General features: G+C 40.3%; 1 protein-coding gene and 2 long non-coding RNA genes across 4 annotated transcripts in view; 2 read left to right on the top strand and 1 right to left on the bottom strand.

Moving 5' to 3' along the window:
* LOC113008735 (ankyrin repeat- and BTB/POZ domain-containing protein 3-A) overlaps nt 1-20361 on the top strand; it is a 259075-nt gene that overhangs the window by 78789 nt on the left and 159925 nt on the right. The window lies entirely within an intron of this gene.
* LOC145421586 (uncharacterized) lies at nt 9532-10923 on the bottom strand. Its single transcript, XR_013902972.1, has 2 exons — nt 10369-10923; nt 9532-9775 (listed from the first exon to the last, which is right to left on the bottom strand). It is a non-coding gene; the product is annotated as an uncharacterized LOC145421586 (long non-coding RNA).
* LOC145421585 (uncharacterized) lies at nt 15979-18979 on the top strand. The gene is made up of 2 exons (XR_013902971.1): nt 15979-17546; nt 17699-18979. It is a non-coding gene; the product is annotated as an uncharacterized LOC145421585 (long non-coding RNA).

The following is a 20361-nucleotide window of genomic DNA, read 5'->3' as shown; positions in this document are numbered from 1 at the left end:
ACTGTCCAAGCCAGGGCTCGAACCGGCAACCTTCCGATTACAAGGCAAACTCCCAACTCTTGAGCCACGATCGCCCCGACCATGCAGTCCATCATCGTTCTAGTTCTATATTGCAGCTGTTGGTGTCATTTCTCAGTCTTGTAGCTAAAATCAAAAGCAACTAGACTTGCAGTTCAGAGTCTGGGGAGTCCCAGGTATTTAACCACTAGTGGGGTTGTCAGCTTGAAGGTGGTCCTGTCACACCAGGACACCTGAAATGTTCTCATCCCGCGTATCAGGACCACATCCAATGTTCTTCTTTCAGCTGCTTCCATCTCACCCTATCCTTTTCTGTCACACCAACCCCTCTGCACATCCTCCCTCACTAAATCCATGAGTCTTCTCTGGGGTCTTCCTCTTTCCTCCATCTTCAGCATCCTTTGACCAACATATCGAAACCATGCACCATAGCAGGCCTCACTAGCATCTTGGAAACCTTCTCCTTCACTCTTACTGTAAGGTGACAACCAAAACAGAGGTTAAGTAACCATGGCCACCCAGTTCTCCTTAAATTAAGCACTTTAAACTGTCTTACGACTGTGATGCATGTGTTGTGCGCTTCTTTCATGCAGCTGAGGTAAAAGCCTTTCTTACAGTTCCTGTGGCATGCCTCACCTCTCCTCACTCCTCTATCTTCCAGATGTATTTTGGGAATTTGAGACAGCCTTCAACATGGCATGCTGAGATTGATTTTCAGGCAAGAAGACAGGGCCCAGTGTGTGTGTGTGTGTGTGTGTGTGTGTGTGTTTTCTCTTTTTAATGGCATTGTGAAGCACTAGCAACAGGCCTCCATAACTGAATCTGCTGTGTCAATTATAGACCCCTGGCCATGTATAAATAGTAAATGAAACGTTGCTCCTATAGCTATGTGGTTTTCACCATTAAGGAATCTCGCAGTGGAGAGGGTAATATGTAACCACATAGAGTTACATACAGTGCTTATGCATTGGCTTTGCTTTTCTGTGGTGGATAAAACACTCTCAAGACATTTGTTGTGGCCGCTGTGAGAGATAAAGAAGCTCCAGTACAGTAGCACATAGAGTTGTGTTGGAACCCGTATCCCATTGAGGTGCTCTTATTATTAGCAACCTTGGCTGTCAAGGCAAATTGTTGAAATTATCCTGCTTCACTGAACAGTAAAAGTGATTTATCATTCAATCCTAGGAGAACAGAAATAGAGTTATCATTTTGAAATCATCATTTCAGAAACATGGTTAGCATTTCCCCCGATGTGGGGCGGCATTAGAGGATTGAGTTTAGCTTGGCTCACTCCCTCTTCTCACCACTGCTCATTATTCTCATTTATTCTGAACTCTTCCAGCCTAATCAAATTCAAAAAAGCAGCTTGGTCTTGATTTCATTGGTACAGCAGGGGAGCCTTTCATCTCCTTTTCCTCCCCTTTGCCTCCTGCTTTAGGGCGTTATCGCCTCTGCCTGTGACCACGTGGTAAAATCCAGTTGGTATTCATACAGTGGCTGCCTTCTGACTTATATATTTGTCATTTAAAGGGATATAATTAGCTAATGGAGTGTGTCTGACTCAGGTCAGTTCGTCTGAGGCACAGTTCTAGTCAAAAGATTTAACCGGCCCCTCAATTTAATTTAGCTTGAATATGATTTAACTTGATGGATGCTGGCTGCTGTTACTTCTACAGTGCTCTTTGAAAAAACGAATGCCAGAGCACACCGAGGCCTATGAATGATACAGTAAACAAAAATTTAATTTTTGTTTGTCTTAAATGCATTTGATTCATCTGATTTTAATTTTTTCATTTAATATTTAAGCACCAAAAAAACAAAACCCCATCATGAACACCCAGTCTGCTGCTTTGATCACTAACTGCTGCAGATCGGGGTTTATTCTCTTTGTCATTCCCCACCTTTCGACCCAGATTTCAACACAAGAGAAGCCCGTGTCTTCTTGCAGTGCAGCGCCACAGACCAGAAAGCTCCGCACTAGTAAACAGAGTTACGTAACATGTCAGGGTGCAAAAGACGGAGCCAAAATTCTGCAGAGCATTTTAGAAGCATCTCTAAAGCTTTGCTGGGTAAATAATTCAGAGCTGCTGCTAAGAAGATGCCTAAGCTGCTGCTTACGGGTTGGCTGTCATGTTTTTTTGTGAAGGACAAGGGCACACTGGCCATGAGGGGGTTCACGGACGGATCCCGCGTGGCGGCGTTACACGGGCTTTTCAGCTGTAAAGCAAGCAGATTTAATCAGTTAGATGCTGTTGGACAGCTGCCTCTCGAGGATCAGTGGTCAAAGTCACAAAGGAAAGATGCCAGAAGTACAAGTTTGATTTATTTACTTTTTTTTTTTTTACTTGTAAGGGACAGAGTGTTATTTGACTGTTGAAGGTTTCTAAAACATTTTCTAGTGAAGTTTATCTTTCAGGCGTTTGCTTCTTACAGGCTGTATTATGTATTCAGGTGGGCTTGTGAGTGAGTGAAGTACAAATTTCAGTCCAGGGCTTAAAGCTGGCATATCTAAAATTCAGATCTTACTCGATTTGGTTGGTTGAGGGAATGTTTAATATTACTGGCCCAGTGGATTCCCATCCCACAGTGTCAAATACTGCATACCGCTAGGGCTGCTCGATTATGGCAAAAATGATAATCACGATTATTTTCACTGAAATTGAGATCTAGATTATTTGACGATATTTATTTAACCCTTTAACACCTACCATAGAACCAAGTCCGCCAGAGCTTACTTTATATTTTTACATGCTGTAGTGCCATTTTTGGGAGCATTTCAAGTTGCTATACATCAATACAACTGTTATAGCCCATATTTTAATAATATGTATGCATTAAGTCCATAGTAACTACATTAATTGCAAAAAAGTGCAATAAACTACAAAAAAATTGAAAATCGTTTTTTGTATTTTTTACATATATTTCTACTTGGAGAAATTTAAGAGGCTTATCCCTCAAAACTTTAAATACAAAAAAGTTGCAAAAAATAGTTTACAACAACAGGAAATTTATTTTGAGTGTCTTCATAGTTTTATTTTGGAGATACAGCAATTTCTATATACTGCAGGAAAAACAAAAAACAATCCTATGATGCAAATTTGCAAAGAAAACAGCATCAAAATAAACTATTTCCAGCTGTGCAATTCGAGTTCTAAGCATCCCAGAAACTATTCAGAAAAGTCAAACATGACTTATAAAAACACCAGTATAGGCTTTTAAGGCCTACAAGTAAAAAACTAAATTTTCCGCGAAAACGATGTCACTTCCAGTTTCGGGCAGGAAATGACTTGCATGCAATAGTTCGCGTTGACGTCTTGTTCAATGTGGGAAGTTCATGATCGGATCGGCAAAGCGTGTTTCTGGAGTATTATGTTTTTGTTGCTGCAAGTGCTTTTTATGCAATTTTTGCAAAACTTTATGTGGAAGGAAACCGTGACCGAGGACAAGCTGATGGCATAAGATGTAAGTACAACTCCTCTGGTTTCATATGCAAAACAAATTATTGCGCTAGCTTACACGGTTCAGGTTCTACAGGGATTTAAAAATAGTTACACAAAACGGAGCGTGCTGCTCTGACCGGCTTTAAAGGGTTAACAATAACAATGTATTGAATAATGACTTTTAAAAATAATATAAAACAGTGTGCCGATACTGATAACAGTGCAAATGTTTGCAATATAAGAAATAAATGAAAAATGTAAACATCTATGTTTAGTGAACTTTGCAGTGTTGCTCTGTGGTGCAGCTACGACACCGTAGCAAAGTTTACACACTATGTCTACTTGATCCACGTCTGACTCAGTGAATCCATAATGTTTCCACACCACTGAAGTTTTTTACCTCTCTTTTCAACCAACGGTGTTCCAGATCTACTGGCGTTTAGATCAACTGGCGTTGGTCGAACAGATGTGTGGCAGTCTTGCGTTTCAGGAGCTGCTACCGACAAACCAGCAAAAAACCGCCAAATGTGTCATCTGTGACACTTGTGAGGTTATCTCAAACACACTCCGTCAGTCTTGATGCTGTTGAACAACAAAATGTTTAAAAATGTGGCGAGTTTACCTGGTGATATCCTCATGCGCAACGCGATTGCGAAAACAGCAAACAAGTAACACCACGCCGATGTTGTTCACAGGACAGCAAGAGTAAACGATCGGGAGACCCTAGTCGTCATTATCGTTCCCCTCGCACGGTTTATTTCTCCGGTTTCAGCGTTTTTGCTTCACAACTAAAGCGAGCAGTTTACTTTGTGCACTAACATGGAGTCGAGTCAACCAGCGCCACCTCTGGCCAAGTGCCACAGCCTACAGCCAGATCAACTTGTGACACACATCTGCACCACATTTGAATTCGTTTCATGCACAACACATTTGTACCTTTCAATTGTGTCTGTTTGTGCGTCATGCAAATAAACCTTTGAAAAGAATGAAATGACACTAATATTTCACTAGTGTTGTAACATCACATGTCGTTAGCATAGTCTGTCTGTGTCTTTACTCTGCGAACAAACATTTTAGAGTTGGTTGTTATATACAGTCTGTATAAGTGTGGTTAATCTAATAAACATTTGTAAGGAGATGGCAGTTACTGTGAATGTACAGCAGGCGATTAGTAATAAACAGTCAGACAATGACCCTGACAATCTCATTCAATCTTGCAGACTGAATGCACCTTCTGTGGAAAGTGGTACCACACAGTGTGTGTGTGGACTTCCCCTGTGCAGAAGGCGACTACAAATGTTGTGCATGCTAAATAAACAGAAAAAAGTGATCCCTGTTGTCTTTGCTTACTGATTGTTTTCAGTGTTGACAATCCACATTGCTGGCATTGCATCTTTCAACATGTTTGTGGGTAGATTTGGATGTACCAGGGGTTAGTGCAGCCACTCAGCCTCTACTCACTGTGATCATAGCAGCAGGTGAAGATGTGTCACAAGTTAATCTAGTAGTAGGCTATGGTAGTAGTGGACTGACCTCCATTTGAAACTGCTCCAGCTGCTGTGTGATAGTGGATCTGCTACAAATTGAAGATCATATGGAAGTTTTGGAAATTAACCCTTGTATTATGTTGAAAAACAAAAAAGTGACATTGATTTTGTTGCGGGTCATTTTGACCCGTACTGTGTAAATCCACTCAGAATTATCCAAAAACTGCAATAAAACAATAGCAACTTTATTTCCCATCAGATAAACATGTAGAACACAGACATACAACAGTGACTTTCCATAACTAATTTAGGAACAATTTGGTTGTTCGTTCTTACAAACACATTTCTGTTGAACTTGCCCAACGTTCTCAGTTTTTCAATGCTCAACATTTTCGATTTTGTCCACATGATGGACAGAATGTAACTGTGTGCTTTCTGCAGATGTACTTCTTGCATTTCTCACAAAAAGTGCTTGTTTTCAAACAGGAACCTTCCTAACTAAGATTCAAAACAAAAGATTTCTACGTCTCCTCCAGTCTCACAAACAGATGACAAACCAAGCGACACACCTGAGTCACTGACTTTCTTAAATCCACTCACTCTCACTGGCTGTTTATTACTAATCACTGTGTAACTGCTGTGAATTCAAAGTAACTGCCATCTCCTTACAAATCTTCATTGGATTAACCACACTTATACCGACTGTATATAACTACCAACTCTCCAGCCATGTTGATGAATTCAAACGTGGTGCAGATGTGTGTCACAGGTTGATCTGGCTGTAGGCTGTGGCACTTGGCCAGAGGTGGCGCTGGTTGACTCGACTCCATGTTAGTGCACAAAGTAAACTGCTCGCTTTAGTTGTGAAGCAAAAACGCTGAATTCGGAGAAATAAACCGTGCAAGGGGAACGATAATGATGACTAGGGTCTCCCGATCGTTTACTCTTGCTGTCCTGTGAACAACATCGGCGTGGTATTACTTGTTTGCTGTTTTCGCGATCGCGTTGCGCATGAGGATATCACCAGGTAAACTCGCCACATTTTTAAACATTTTGTTGTTCAACAGCATCAAGACTGACGGAGTGTGTTTGAGATAACCTCACAAGTGTCACAGATGACACATTTGGCGTTTTTTTGCTGGTTTGTCGGTAGCAGCTCCTGAAACGCAAGAATGCCACACATCTGTTCGACCAACGCCAGTTGATCTAAACGCCAGTAGATCTGGAACAACGGCAGTCACTCTCCTCTCCAAATAACTTCTGCTGAGCTTTCCGAGCTTCCCTTAGGTCCTCTTAATTGTTGTGAGGCGTGTTCGAAATGCCGAGAGGTGCGCTCGATTTGCCACACGGAGCAGCGCGAGAGTAAAGCACGAGGGAGGGGCTAATAATCGGCTCAGTCATTTTTAATGATCGTTGAAAGCCCAGATCGTAATCGAGATTAAAATTCGATTAATTGAGCAGCCCTACATACCGCTGTCTCATCAGATACTGCCGGAGTCATAAAGATATGCCAAAAGGTGTCCTTTGGTGTTGGTATCGTGATATGCCATCTGCAGAAAAGATTTTAATGAGCCACAAAAGTCCACATCTGGAGTTTGGAGAGGTGGTAGTGGAGTAGATCATGAATATGTCCATCAGGAGGCTGTTCTTCCCCTCATTTGCTTACTTTTAATCTTAATTTATACTTGGGGGTTGCTTCTATATGGAGCCTCCATTGTGGCCTACACTGAGAATAACACTCCAGCTGATTTGAAAAATGAAGGCAGATGAAGAAGTAGCTGTAAATGCAAACAAGGAAACAACATCACTGAACGGACCATTGTTCCAGTATTCCTCTTCAGTACCTCCATCACATGTCAGTGATGCCAGATGACAACTTCTTTGAGATGCTTACAAGTCCCATCCTTGAGTATCACAATGTCATGCAAGGACGTTAAATACTGCCGTTTTATCAAAAGCTGCTGCAGTCTCATGGAGAAGCACTGTGTTCACCGTGTTTGTCTAGATGCTGTCAAACCTAAAACGTATTAAATGTAGGGATCCTCTTAGGCAGGACCTAAGGAACAGCAGAGGGTTTGTTTAGTTAAATACGATGAACAATTTAAACACTTTAGCTGTAGAGCCTCTCAGAGGCCGCCACTGACAGTTCAAGTAGGCAGCTCTGAGAGAGAAGACGTGGGTCAGTCCAAGCCTGGCATGAGGTCAGAGATTTAACTAGAGAAGAGTGCTTTTTTTTTTTTTTAATCTGGAGGAGAGGTCAGGAATGGGGAGCAACTGGGTGCTTCAGCTGTTTGGGAGATAGCACAGAAGTGAGTACACTGGGAACCTGAGGGAACAACGGAGCCTGGCAACGAGCGGCAGTCCTTAAATGCAGGCAGGTAATGAGTTGATGGGGAACAGATGAAACAGCTGAAGCCCAAATCGGCGGCTCCTCCTTGAATTAGAGGAAAAATGTGACACAGGAGACCCAGACGAACAGGCCCATGACAGCCAGGACCTACAGCAGCAATCCTTTAGGGAGCAATAGTCACAAGTTTTATGTATCTTTTTTATGTGGCTTGGGTAAAGATATTCCCGTTTCACATTGTTAACTCTACACATTGAAAAATGGTGCTTAAGGGAACCCACTGTGTTTAAACTGGACACAGAGGTGTCCTGAACAAGCAACCGTATGCAATGAGTCACAAGCGAGACTCAGTGGAGCCAAACAAACTCACACAAACTTTTTCTAATCCGATTTGCGAGTTCGATTTCACGCCTCAAATGGGGAGATTGTCATCTGCTGAAAGTTAGAGATATGCAGTGTGCATGCTTCTTCCTTCTTTATGCGATAAAATGATGGAAATGACTTGCAGACATGACTTTTCCTGATGGATAGCTGCATGTCCTCACAGTAAGGAGCCCGACTTTTGGCCAGTTAAGGAACAGCAGTAGAAAATGCAGGCTTTATAAAGGATGAGGATAATATCAGATTTTGTAAAGAGACTAGACAGTAAAACTGTGAGGCTACATGCAGAATGCTAGAATACAGATTTGTCGATGAAAACGGCATTAAATGATATCAAAATCCGCCTTTATTTAAAAACCCGGCTTCTTCCTCGAATGCCCCTCTGGCCTCCCTTTGGCTCTGAGCTGGGCTGGGCTGTCAGCCCTCCTCACATCAGTGGGGTGAGGCGAACTGAGGAGAGAGGTCACGGCTGGACACTCTACTCTCTCCACGTCTCACTGGGACTTGGCCTCACTCTCATAACTGTCAGGAAATGGATTAAGAGGTATGCGAGTCATTGCATAAGTGCCAGTGTTATGGGGGGGAAAAGACTGATATTTAAACCAGTCCCAACCTTTGTTATGGCTTAAAATATTATTTCTTTTCTGGAATAACTCAAAACAAGACCTTACACTTGAGTATCTCACTTCTGTTTGAGGGGAAGGTTTCTGTTATGTGTAGTTTTCCTCAATAAAGTGTGATTTTCGTGATAGCAGTGCGGTGATGTGTCTCCCGGCTAAAACTACCACTGAGGACCCAGAGGTCGCATCCTCTGCAATTTTTCTGTCACGTCCGCTTCAATTTTTCACACATAGATGAGATTTAGCTCAAGCTCAGATTTCAGCGCTACTTGAGGGGGCGCGCCGTACGGCTGTACTGTAGGGGTGCAACACTTCATCACTTCAGGGCAGTAAATCCACAACTGTATACCCTATAAATCAGAGTTTGTTTTATTAGTCTCAAGATCCAATTTCCACCCTTATACGAATTTATATTTAGTCCCTGTTAACACCCAGTCAAAGCAGAAAGGAGGCCTTTTTAGATATGAGAAGAAAATATAATGAAATTGTATTGTTGGCTAATTTTACCATAGTAACTTTGTTCACTTAAAGGTCAGCACTGTCAAGACAATTTGCATTAGGTCAGTGGCTCACAATCATATGTCAAAGCTGAACTCATGCAAATTTAACTTCCTTGCATTGTGTCGAATCCGCTGCAAAGATATACGTTTTTTAAAAGCCGGTGTGATTTTAATTGAATCCGACCCAACTCAGGATTTTTTCCTCTACTCTGTGCTGGATGCAAATCTTGATGTGCTCGATTGTAAAGTTTCCGAGGACGTGTCTTGTAAATTTTTGCAAAGGTCCCACACAGAGTATATTCCACACCCTCGGGTCTATTCCTGCTAAGTGGTTGTGCACGTTTTATTGGTTTGTCGAGCCAAAAATCTTTTTTCGTCCGCATGAGTGAAATCATTTATTTCACCTTCACAGCAAATCCAGCATGTCCAAATTAACACTGTCGGATTTGATTTCAACACTATTAAAGTGTCTATATGGGTCCACACCAGAGAGTGTTAATTTAACTCTTTTTGGAGAGTTGGTACGTTAACTCTGATTTAGTGTTAAACACCAAATCTGTCTGGAGTTGATAATTTAACACTTGGTGTTAAGAGTTTATATATTAACTCTCAAAGAGTATTTTAGTTTAACTACGTAAGAGTTATCTTCTAATTCATTCTAAAAAGCGGGAATTTTACTGTTCTGAACTTCTAGAAATTTCTTTTGGAAATAAACATTTACTAAAAAGATGCAATGGTTTTTGAAAAACATTTATTCTGAACTGTGACCACAATTTCAAAACATTTTCTGAAAGATGTAACAGTATACATGTTCTCACTTTCATTAGAATTTTGTTTATCAAAAGGTCTGACATGGTAAATGCAAATAACAGCATTCTCATCACTTATTTCTTCAATACAATATGCATGTCCTTCACTCATCCCTTTGTGGAACTTCAATGCACTTCTGCTCTCCCCCATATTCCATCTTCACAAGCATATCCTGTGCGGAGATTGAATAAAAATTAGTTGACACTAATTAATGGCACAAATAATCCAGTAATCAATTGCAGCACAGTAAAAAAAAAAAAGGAATCCTCTTTGAGCCATTACTTGTGTAAAGTATTTTCCCAAAAGACAAGGACACAGGCAACAGGTAATACTGAACTAAATGTAAAACCTCAACCTTTTTCATTTTTACCTAAACCGTGTGCACAAAACTCTGGAGGGATCTAAATGCTAACGTAGAATCCAGTCAGGACGTCAGCTACTGCTGTTTGCTCGTTTTTTGTTTTGGTTTTTATGGGCGATCGTTTTCAGGCTTCAAGTAGCACCATTATACCAACATTTCACATTCTAGACATTGTTTTAGGTGTATTTGACCAAAAGTTTGACTGAAAATTCACATGCAAGCTTTTTTTCAAGGCTGTGGTATTTGCCCGCAAACAATACCTTTCAGCTAGCTAAAACAGAATATTATGCTATCAGCGAGCAACATGGCTAATGCCTTTCACACAGCTTTGTCTCAACTTCAAAGAGCCACAGAAGTAAAAGCTCATAATAACAATTGAAACAATCTTTGAAAAAATGACTTACCAAGCATGGCAAACAACTCAAATATGTAGAGCAAAATGTTCTGAAACGGCTTCACTTCAGCTTCGATTGGAGCCTATGGTGCTGAGGGCGGAGTCTGTGAATTTACTCTGTTGGTGTCATAGCCCCTCTAGGAGTTCAGAGTTAAGAGGTCAAGAGTTAATGTTTCCATTGTAACACCTCCAGATTTGACAGAGAAACACTCATTTTTAACACTCGATTTTAACTACTATCATTTTACACCTCAGAGTTACATTAAAAGAATGTGACTCTGCTTAGAGTAAAATTAACTCTACTTTTGCAAGGAGACTATTAACACCAAAACATTTAACACTTTTGAATTTGCTGTGTTGGATCTACGAGTTTGCAGGTTTGCTGTTTTTGAGTTGAAGTTGAAGTATCATTGCTCCTGTCTGAGTTTTAAAGCTTAATAGGTCATTTGTTTTATATATAAGTGCATTTTAACTCATTCACTGCCATTGATGTCTATAGCCATCAATTGCAGTGAATGAGTCAATGGGTTTAACTCATTCACTGCCAATGGCTGGCAGTGAATGAGTTAAGATTGTTTTTTTTTTTTTGTCTCTGAGGAAGAAAGTTCAAGTACTGACGAGTAGAATGATAGATGTTATGTGCACATGTGTATAGGAGGAGTTTTATTTCCAGCTGAAAACCTTCAAAACTCCCAGCTGAGATGCTTTGATTGCTATGATACAGAAGTTAGTCCCTGACCGAGGCAAACTAAATGTTCCTTCGAGTGTTTCAGGTCACCATTGGAGTAGTCTGTGCATGTCACTTACAGAGAGTTCAACAGTGTTAACATCTCCTGCACTGTTGCTGAGCCGTTGTACAGGTAGGGTTTGGTGATTGGTTGGTGTAGTATTTGACTCGCCCCTCCTCCACTAACTAAGTGACACTGGCGAGCCGAGACGGCCGTTTCTGAAACAGCCACGACCTCTAAAGTTTTATGTTCCTGACCTCTGATATTCCATCTTCATTTTTAGGTCCTTCCATGTATATTTTTCACTGTCAAATAGTGAAAATTGCCACATTCAGAGGGTGAATGGCCTTGTGGTGCTGCGAAGCGTTTCATTGCTCATGCGAGAGACTCAGGTTTAAGTCATATAAGTCACAGACTTGCATGTGCATTATTTTTCAATACATTGTTATGTTATTAATTCAGAGTTTGTTTGGTTTAGGTGTTAAATACCACAATTGACACTTTTTAAAAAGCTTTTTCTTGGTTGCCATGGTAAAGTATCCTGGCTTTCTCAGGACTAAATAGAAGCACAAAATATACTTCTTATTAAAATGTATCATTTAAAGGGACACAAAAGGGAAAAAAAGTGAGAATTTGTGTTCATGATCATGAACAATGTGATTATCTTTGTGACTTAAATCCAATTTAATGTCTCACTAAATGTTTTGTTTTTAAATTTCATCACATTTTTACAGAGCCCTGCAAGGGACATGGGAGAAAAAAAAAATTAAGTCGGACTTTTGCGAGATCTCGCAAAACTGTTAGCCGCATTCTTCGGAGGCCGCCAGCTCGAAGCCGACCGGGAGGGCGAGGGACGATGTGCTGGGAGAGCGGTGTTCCTCCCGGCTGTAGTAGGTCTCGTCCTCCCGTTAGCTTCGAGATGGTGGGTGTCAGATCTCCGAAAACGTTGCAGCACTTTTGCAAATATGTGATGTCTTGTAAACCGAGCAGATATTTGACGTTTACACAACTACATTCACGCCTCAAAATATCTTAAAAGTTTATTTTTTGACACAGAAAGAGTAATATTACAACTAAGTAGCTGCTAGGGCTGCTCGATTATGGCAAAAATGATAATCACGATTATTTTCACTGAAATTGAGATCACGATTATTTGACGATATTTATTTAACCCTTTAAGACCTACTATAGAACCAAGTCCACCAGAGCTTTTTTTTTTTTTTTTACATGCTGTAGTGCCATTTGTGGGAGCATTTCAAGTTGCTATACATCAATACAACTGTTATAGCCCATATTTTAATAATATGTATGCATTAAGTCCATAGTAATTACATAAATTGCAAAAAAGTGCAATAAACTACAAAAAAAATTGAAAATCGCTTTTGTTTTGTTTACATATATTTCTACTTGGAGAAATTTAAGAGGTTTATCCCTCAAAACTTTAAATACAATAAAGTTGCAAAAAATAGTTTCCCACCACAGGAAATTTATTTTGAGTGTCTTCATAGTTTTATTTTGGAGATATAGCAATTTTTATATACTGCAGGAAAAACAAAAAACAATCCTATGATGCAAATTTGCAAAGAAAACAGCATGTGCATCATTTCACTGTGGGAAGTGTTACGAACAGCTGATAGGAACGGCAAAGCGTGTTTCTGGAATATTATGTTTTTGTTCCTGCAAGCGCTTTTTATGCAATTTTTGCAAAGCTATATGTGGAACGAAACCGTGACCGAGGACAAGCTGATGGCATAAGATGTAAGTACAACTCCTCCGGTTTCATATGCAAAACAAATTATTGCACTAGCTTACACGGTTCAGGTTCTACAGGGATTTAAAAATAGTTACGCAAAACGGAGCATGCAGCTCTGACCGGCTTTAAAGGGTTAACAATGACTTTAAAAAATAATATAAAATAGTGTGCAACACCACTGAAGTTTTTTTTTTTTAAACTCTCTTTTCAACCAACGGCAGTCACTCTCCAAATAACTTCTGCTTAGCTTTCCGAGCTTCCCTCGGGTCCTCTTAATCAGCGGTCTCCAACCTTTTTTGCGCCACGGACCGGTTTATGCCCGACAATATTTTCACAGACGGCCTTTAAGGTGTCGCGGATAAATGAGGGAGGGGCTAATAATCGGCTCAGTCATTTTTAATGATCGTTGAAAGCCCAGATCGTAATCGTGATTAAAATTCGATTAATTGAGCAGCCCTAGTAGCTGCCGCCATTGTTGGAATTCAACTTTTGCGAGATGTCGCGAAGGTTTTGCGAGATGTCGCAAAAGTTTTGCGAGATCCCGAGTTTGTTTTGCAAGATCTCGCAAAAGTTCATCGTAATTCTTTTTTTTCTCCCATGTCCCTTGCGGGCCTCCGTACATTTTTTTCTGTCCACAGAAAACAATTTTAAGGTGACCAAAATACTGAAATCAAGAAATTTTCAAATAGATTTAGTAAATCTACTGTAATGTGCTACTCTGCATGTGTGCTCCCACAGTGATGGACAAACACATGCATATATTTTCTGCTATGAGTTACAAATCAATAGTCTTGGGACCCTAACAACACCTCACCTTCTTCTTGTGATGACATAAATCCTCTCTTCTATCTCTTTCCTTGTCCAATCCCTTAATTATCCTCTGTTGCTAAGACGGCTTTTCTCTTTGCTCTTCAGACAAGTGATCCAACAGATAAGGCAGCTGAGGGATAAAAGATCGATTGGAGTGAAGTGCTGCTGCAGGGGCTGAATTAGAATTTGTCGCAGTTCCCCCCTCGCTTTCACTTCGCAGCACATCATCTGACACACACACACACACACACACTTGCACTCGCACTGATAGAAAAAAAATGGAGAAACAATCAAGTGCGAGGGGAAAGAAAGTGGCTCATTTCCTCTGCTCGCTCTGAGTGTGCGGTAGCAGTCAAGTGCACGAGAGTGCTCAACGTTGCTGATCTGTTTTCCTTTTTTTTAGAGGAGCAATGGATCATTGTGTATATCTGTGGCAGTAAATTAGACAGCTGTGGCGCATCCAGCCGTGGTATTAATCAGCTGTCCTTGCTGGCTTCACTTAGTCAGAATTGACTCTCCTGAAGAGGATCAGTTGAACCAGCTGTGACTCACAAGCTCTCGCAATGCAGTCATCAGGGAGCTGTCGTAGCTTGACTCGTGGATTTAGAAAGCGTGCAGCTACAACTCTTCTGAGGGATGACTAGGAGAATTGGAGCTTTGCAAAGACAGAGATGAATTTTTAAAATATGTTCTGTTGAACTCTCCTGTTGATGCATAAAGGAGAGGAGAAGCATACATGATTTTGATAGTGAACAGAGGCTGTTCTTAAAAAGCACTCCCAGAATTCTGCAATACACTCCTATGAACCCCTTTGGGTGGGGGTTTGTGTTGGTGTGTGCACTTATTAAGGTAGCTCACTTCCAACATGAAGCGGAATAACCAAGGCTATACAAGCAGAAGGACCTTGTTTAGAATAATTTAGCTTAACGGAATTAGTAACTTTAGGTGAACAGATAACTCAGTCTTTTTTATCTGTGCAAAATGCCTCACTCGTTGCTCCTCCGCCCTTCCCGGTGTGCTCCTGGTGGAGATAAACTGAGGAGATAAAGTCATTTATTTGCAGACGGATACATGCGTTAAGCTCCAAGTCAGACTCAGACGAACACAAAAAAACACCCTCCTTTTGTTAGCTCTCATTTTGAAATGATGATGGATCAGCGTAGCCTCTTCCCACACACATGCATTAACTTTAAAGATCACAGGGGTGCATGGATAAGCGTGACCACGCAGCTCTATGCTGTTACATGCAGAGATCGAGGCACGACAGATTAAAGCTAATAAGTCAACAGTAGTTTAAATGGGGAAACCAGCTACAAGCTATATCAACTTTATTATTAAGTTCGGGGCAGATAAATGATCAGAGTGCATGACCCATGAGACATAGTGGTCGGAAGAGGTCACAGCAGGCAGCTACTTTACTTAGCATGTACTCTGGAGTAGCGTTTTAGCCTGAAATCTGCAGGATATTAGCATAGATGTTTCCCCACTGCTGCTTAGCTGTATAGTACTGAACATTGACCATAACATTTCAGAGTTTGCTAAACTGTAGCTCAGTATAAGAGAGAAGCACCATTTTAGCAGTATTTTCCTAGACCACTAAAATCACACACACACACACACACACACACACACACACACACACACACACACACACACACACACACACACACACACACACAAGAAAAGACTTGGTAAGTTTCCAAAATGTTTCCAATATGTTTGTCTGATTCCCAAAGTTTAGTGAGCCAAAAGCCACAGCGATGCTTTGGCCTCAGAGCACTTGCAGTATTTACTGATGGTTACAGTGCTACCTGCATAATTTATGTCCTACTGATATTACAGTTTTTTACAGACGCTAGGACACATTTCCCAATACTTAAGTCACTTTTGCAAAACTCTTCACACAATCCTCCTAACTGACCGTCAGCTTGGCAAAGCAGTTCATTTCACATTCAAAATGCACTACAACTACCAAAACACTTTATTCAGGTCTCAAATAAACTCATTCTTCCAGAACACTAGCAAAGGTTGACAGCCGACAAACACACTTTGTCACCCACAAAACAATGACCTAAAAAACACTAACAACATGTAGCATTACACAGTGTTTTCTTGTGTAAAACAAGGACACATCTCTGTTTATAATTTCAATATATGTTACTGGAATGAATCAGACATCATGCAGAATTCGTTAATATTTGTTTATGTATTTTTATTTTTTTGCACTAAGTAATCCCAAAATACAAGAATTTGTATACACACCATCCACTGATACACATACAATAGTAATGCTAATCTACTTGGTCTCCTCCATTTGGCCACAGGTTCTCATCCACATCACATCTTATGTCATCTAGGGCAATACACCTAGGAAAGAATCTTCTGGCTGCCAGAATTGAAGGAGTTGAACAATTGAAGGAGTAACACCTGTGTAGATGTTCATCTACAATGAGAATCAGCTGTGGCTGGTTAAACTGCATTTTTAGATTTAAAATATGTTTCAATAAAATATTGCTGTTGAATTTTGCTGTCTTATTAAGTTTTGCATTGTGTTATTGTTTTGGCCATAAGTTTAACAGTTTTGAAAACAGTATGTAAGCACATGCAAAATGTCCTGTCCGTACAAAGATTTTAGGCAGTTGTTGTGTCTGAGTGAGAAGATAATTCATGAAATTTGAGAGATGTAGTCATTGAATGCATTTTGTGCCAAAACAATGATAACTGGTCCTCAGTTTAGCCCACATAGACTTCTGTTGTGCTCACTGTGTGAGGAGTTTTGCAAACGTGACCTAAGTATTGAGAAATGTGTCATTGCGTCTGTAAAAAACTGTAACCCTCATGGCAGGTGATTGCAGTAAAATACCCCCCACTCCAACTGGCATATTGCATTTCTTCTTGGATAGGTTCTCTGTTTTGTTTCCTTATTTTGTGTATTTGATTCCTTGTGATAGACTTCTATTTTTTATAGCATTTTTACACAGGCTGTGAGACTGCAACGAAAGGAAACACTAGCAAATAACAAAAATCCTCCAAAAGCTTGAAAAAAAAACCAAACTCAAAACCAAAACAATTGTGTTTCTAGGGACACAAAAAGAGGATGGAGTCGCTGCAAAAGGGATAAGCTAACAGTTAACAGCTAATGGCAAACGTGTCTCTAAATTATTACACGAATTGTGATTAAAACACACATTATCTCACATCTTTCTCTTCCTTACAACGTACATGAACCCTCTGCTTCTTTTAATTGTGTCTCAGTGCAATCCTTGTGTTTTCTGTTACGTCACTGTGTGCTTTTTGTGTGCTTTGCAGCATTTTTTTTTTTTCTTTTTGCTGGCGTTTTCTTAAGTTTCGGTCTGTTTGACCTCTCGGGGCCACCGTATACTTGGGATGCCTATTTCCAATCTGAGTTTTGAATTCATAATATGTGTTAAAATTCAGTTGGCAGTTTTGTGTGTTCAGTCCTGTGAATTAGTTTGTTCATGTTTCATATGCCTTTTTTTTCAGTAACGGCTTTTGTTCATTTCCTGTTTACTCTTATAGTTTGTCCTAATCACGTGCACCTGTGTCTCATTCCCCAATTAGGCCTTAGCGTGTGTTTGTTGCTGCACATGTTTCCTCATGTGCAGCCCTGCATTTCCAAGCCCTCGTGTCTTTGGATACTATTGTATTGCCCCCTTTGGACTTAATTATTTTGGGCTGGTTATCAGCTATTAAAGCCCTTTTTTTTTTTATTAGATTATTCATGCCTCTCGTGTGCTGCACAATCCACACAGCCACCAAACTCTGACAGCATTATTATTCAATGATAGTATGTGTTAGTGTACTGGGGAAATATTAGGCTGCATTGTTGACTTTTTTATGCTTATGGGAATTTTAATTTGGAGCTGTTTATTGAAGGTAAGGGTCTGTTGATTTTAGTATTTATGGGCACCTATTTACAGCTCTGACCGGCTGTCCTCACGTGCTGAACATCAGCAATAAATGGATGGAATTTGTGTTTTGTAAATAAAATAAATGTAATCATAATTATTTCTCACCTTGCCTTCCAGTCTGCAATTAACCTAAGCTCAACCCAGTGGCAGTGACTGCGGCCGCCAGATAATCAAGAGAAAGAAATAATCTCAGCAGCCACAGCGGTGATGAGTGAGGGAGGAGGAGTGATTATTGATCCTGTGCTGGCTGTGATAGCAAAAATCATTCAGGCCATCCAGGCAAAGTGGACAAAGCCTGGAGGAAAGCATGCATCGATCTCACTGTACTGACACATCTCTGTTTTCAGAAACATTACCACTAAATAAGGGCTTCTGACACAGAAAAACCTTTGTTGACTGTTTCTATACATCCATCTTCTGCTTTTACTGCATCTACCCACATGGAAGTTTTACCAAGAAACAGAAAGTGAACTTTTTTTGAAAGGTGTCGTTCATCAAAACCTGCACTGGTGCAGGGTGTAATTTGAGTCAATCTGTGAAGGGCTCAAACAAAAACGTCTTGATTGGTGGTGCAATTAGAGCATAACATTTAATAGCGGGAATGAAAAGAGGATAGGCTCTGTTCTTTAAAGCTTTCATTACAGAGGAGAAGAGAAACATGTTGGTAAGAGATGCAGTCAAAGATGCACAGATAATTATTGTTTAGCTGTTTGTCAAATGCAAACACGGGGAGTAAGCGTACAGTATGTGTAGTGCAGCAGAAATTCAAGAAGCTTTAAGAACAAGACGCTGCAAATCTACTTGAAATGGTTTTAGTCTTGTAATGCTCTCATACACACTGCACTTGGCATTTAGGATAACATGCACATAGCTAAAAAAAAAATCTTCTTATGAAGACATTTGAGCCGATAGATTTCCCCTTTGACAAGTTAGCAATCTGTCCCTGCAGCTCAGTCTGCCTGAAATGCAAAACAACGTGTGTGAAGATCTGGCTTCATTTATGCTAAATTCTGTAGCGCTCGCTCACGTCGTGTCTTCTTGATTTAAGATTCGGGCCCTCGGTTCTGCAACACTCTTGAAACAATTACATTTTTATTGGAAACAGGCTGAGCAGATCTTTCTGCCATGTTCCTCTCACATGTGGTAAAAATCTGCTACAAAAAGCTCCTTCACTGCATTTATCCAATTCATATTCACACGGTTTGCTTGCCTCGTTGTAAAAACTCTCCATCGTGATAGGATATCCTGCTCTTAAAATGATAAATATGTCATATTGTGCCTTACAAACAGACATCTGCAGTGTTGTCATAAGATTTAACAGTTTAAAAAACTAAAAAAAAAAAATACTTGAATCTTCATTTTAATGAGGTGAAATACCAAACGTGTCCTTAGATAGAACTTTCTCAAATGTATCTTGGAAACGATAGGACAGGTTTCACAGTAATGCTACAGTGAGCTGTGGTCCATTTTTGGCAAAGATTATTAAAAAGAGATCACCAGCTAAACAGTTGTAATTAAAAATAAAGAGGTAAGTTTTAGAGTTTCCCTTTTGGGCCTCTAACCCAGGAGGGCTTCTTAACATGTGGTGGACGGAGCTTTTAGAGGCTGATAATTTCGTTTTTGAAGGCTCACTCTTCAAAAAACAAAGCTTAGCTCTTCCCAGAAAGCTGCCATTTCTAAATGAGGCAGTATTGGTTACGTAGGTAACAAGCGGTCTGATGTGCTGTCGACTGTGCAGCCGCTGAGTGATCATTTGACATGTGACTATAGCAGAAAACAGAGAACAGCCAGAGCTTTCCCTTATGTGAAAGGTGATTTTATAAGACGGCATCTCTGTTCATAAATCTGAGCAGTGAAGAGAACAAACTTTAAATTGGCCCAACAGTAAAAACTGTTTTAGGTTAGTCTTGGTCTGGGCTGTGTTTGCATTGCTGTTTCATGTCTGTAGAGTTGTCTCACAACAAAAACAGGAAGCATACAAAAGAGGACAGCTTTATTGTGAATTTGGGTGAATTAATTAAGTTTATAAGGTGATATAAATATAGAAATAGGAGAAGGAAACAGTTGCATGTCTGCTAACACACCCTCTTTTCCTGGGCTTTTAAGAAGCTTCCTGTTTTGCTCTTTTTGATTCTTTAAACTTTATTTTGAATAATTGGAATTCACAAATCAGTACGTTTGGTGTGTTTGTCTAATGACACAAGCCACACACTAATAGTTTCAACTTATTTTAGTGCAACCTGGCAACCCAGAGACCAATTCAAGTGGTGTGGGCAGCTGATCTCTGTGCAGACACACCAGTTGGATGCTGGTGACACATGGATTCATTGATCCATACAATTACAGACAACAAGCTCTTGGCGACAGTGGGAAGGAAAACCTCCCTTTTAACAGGAAGAAACCACTGGCAGAATCAGAATTAGGAAGAGGCAGCCATCTGCCGTGACCAATTGTGGATGAAAAACCACGGATCTTGACCTACACTTTAAGATATTATGATTTAGTTAGTTTGTCTGGTCTGGGTCCTGATCTGATTCAGCTGTAAAGACCGTCCTGTCTCAAGAAATGGAAAGTTTTTAAACAAACGGCGTCATGGTGGAACAGGTCCTAAGAGGCAGATTTTTCACATAATGAGGTCTTTAGAACTTGGCTGCAGAGAAGCATGACTTGCTTGAAAGGAGATTTATTTATTTTTTTGCAGGAATCAGCTCCGCCCGTATGACCACCTAATATAGCAGTTGATGTAACGCCTGGGCAGTGGCAGAGGGAGGAAGCGTGAT

This window comes from Astatotilapia calliptera, chromosome 17, assembly GCF_964374335.1.
Source record: "Astatotilapia calliptera chromosome 17, fAstCal68.1, whole genome shotgun sequence".
Classification (NCBI taxonomy): Eukaryota; Metazoa; Chordata; class Actinopteri; order Cichliformes; family Cichlidae; genus Astatotilapia; species Astatotilapia calliptera.
The sequence above is the reverse complement of the archived record's forward strand: the minus strand, read 5'-3'. Positions and strand labels throughout refer to the sequence as shown.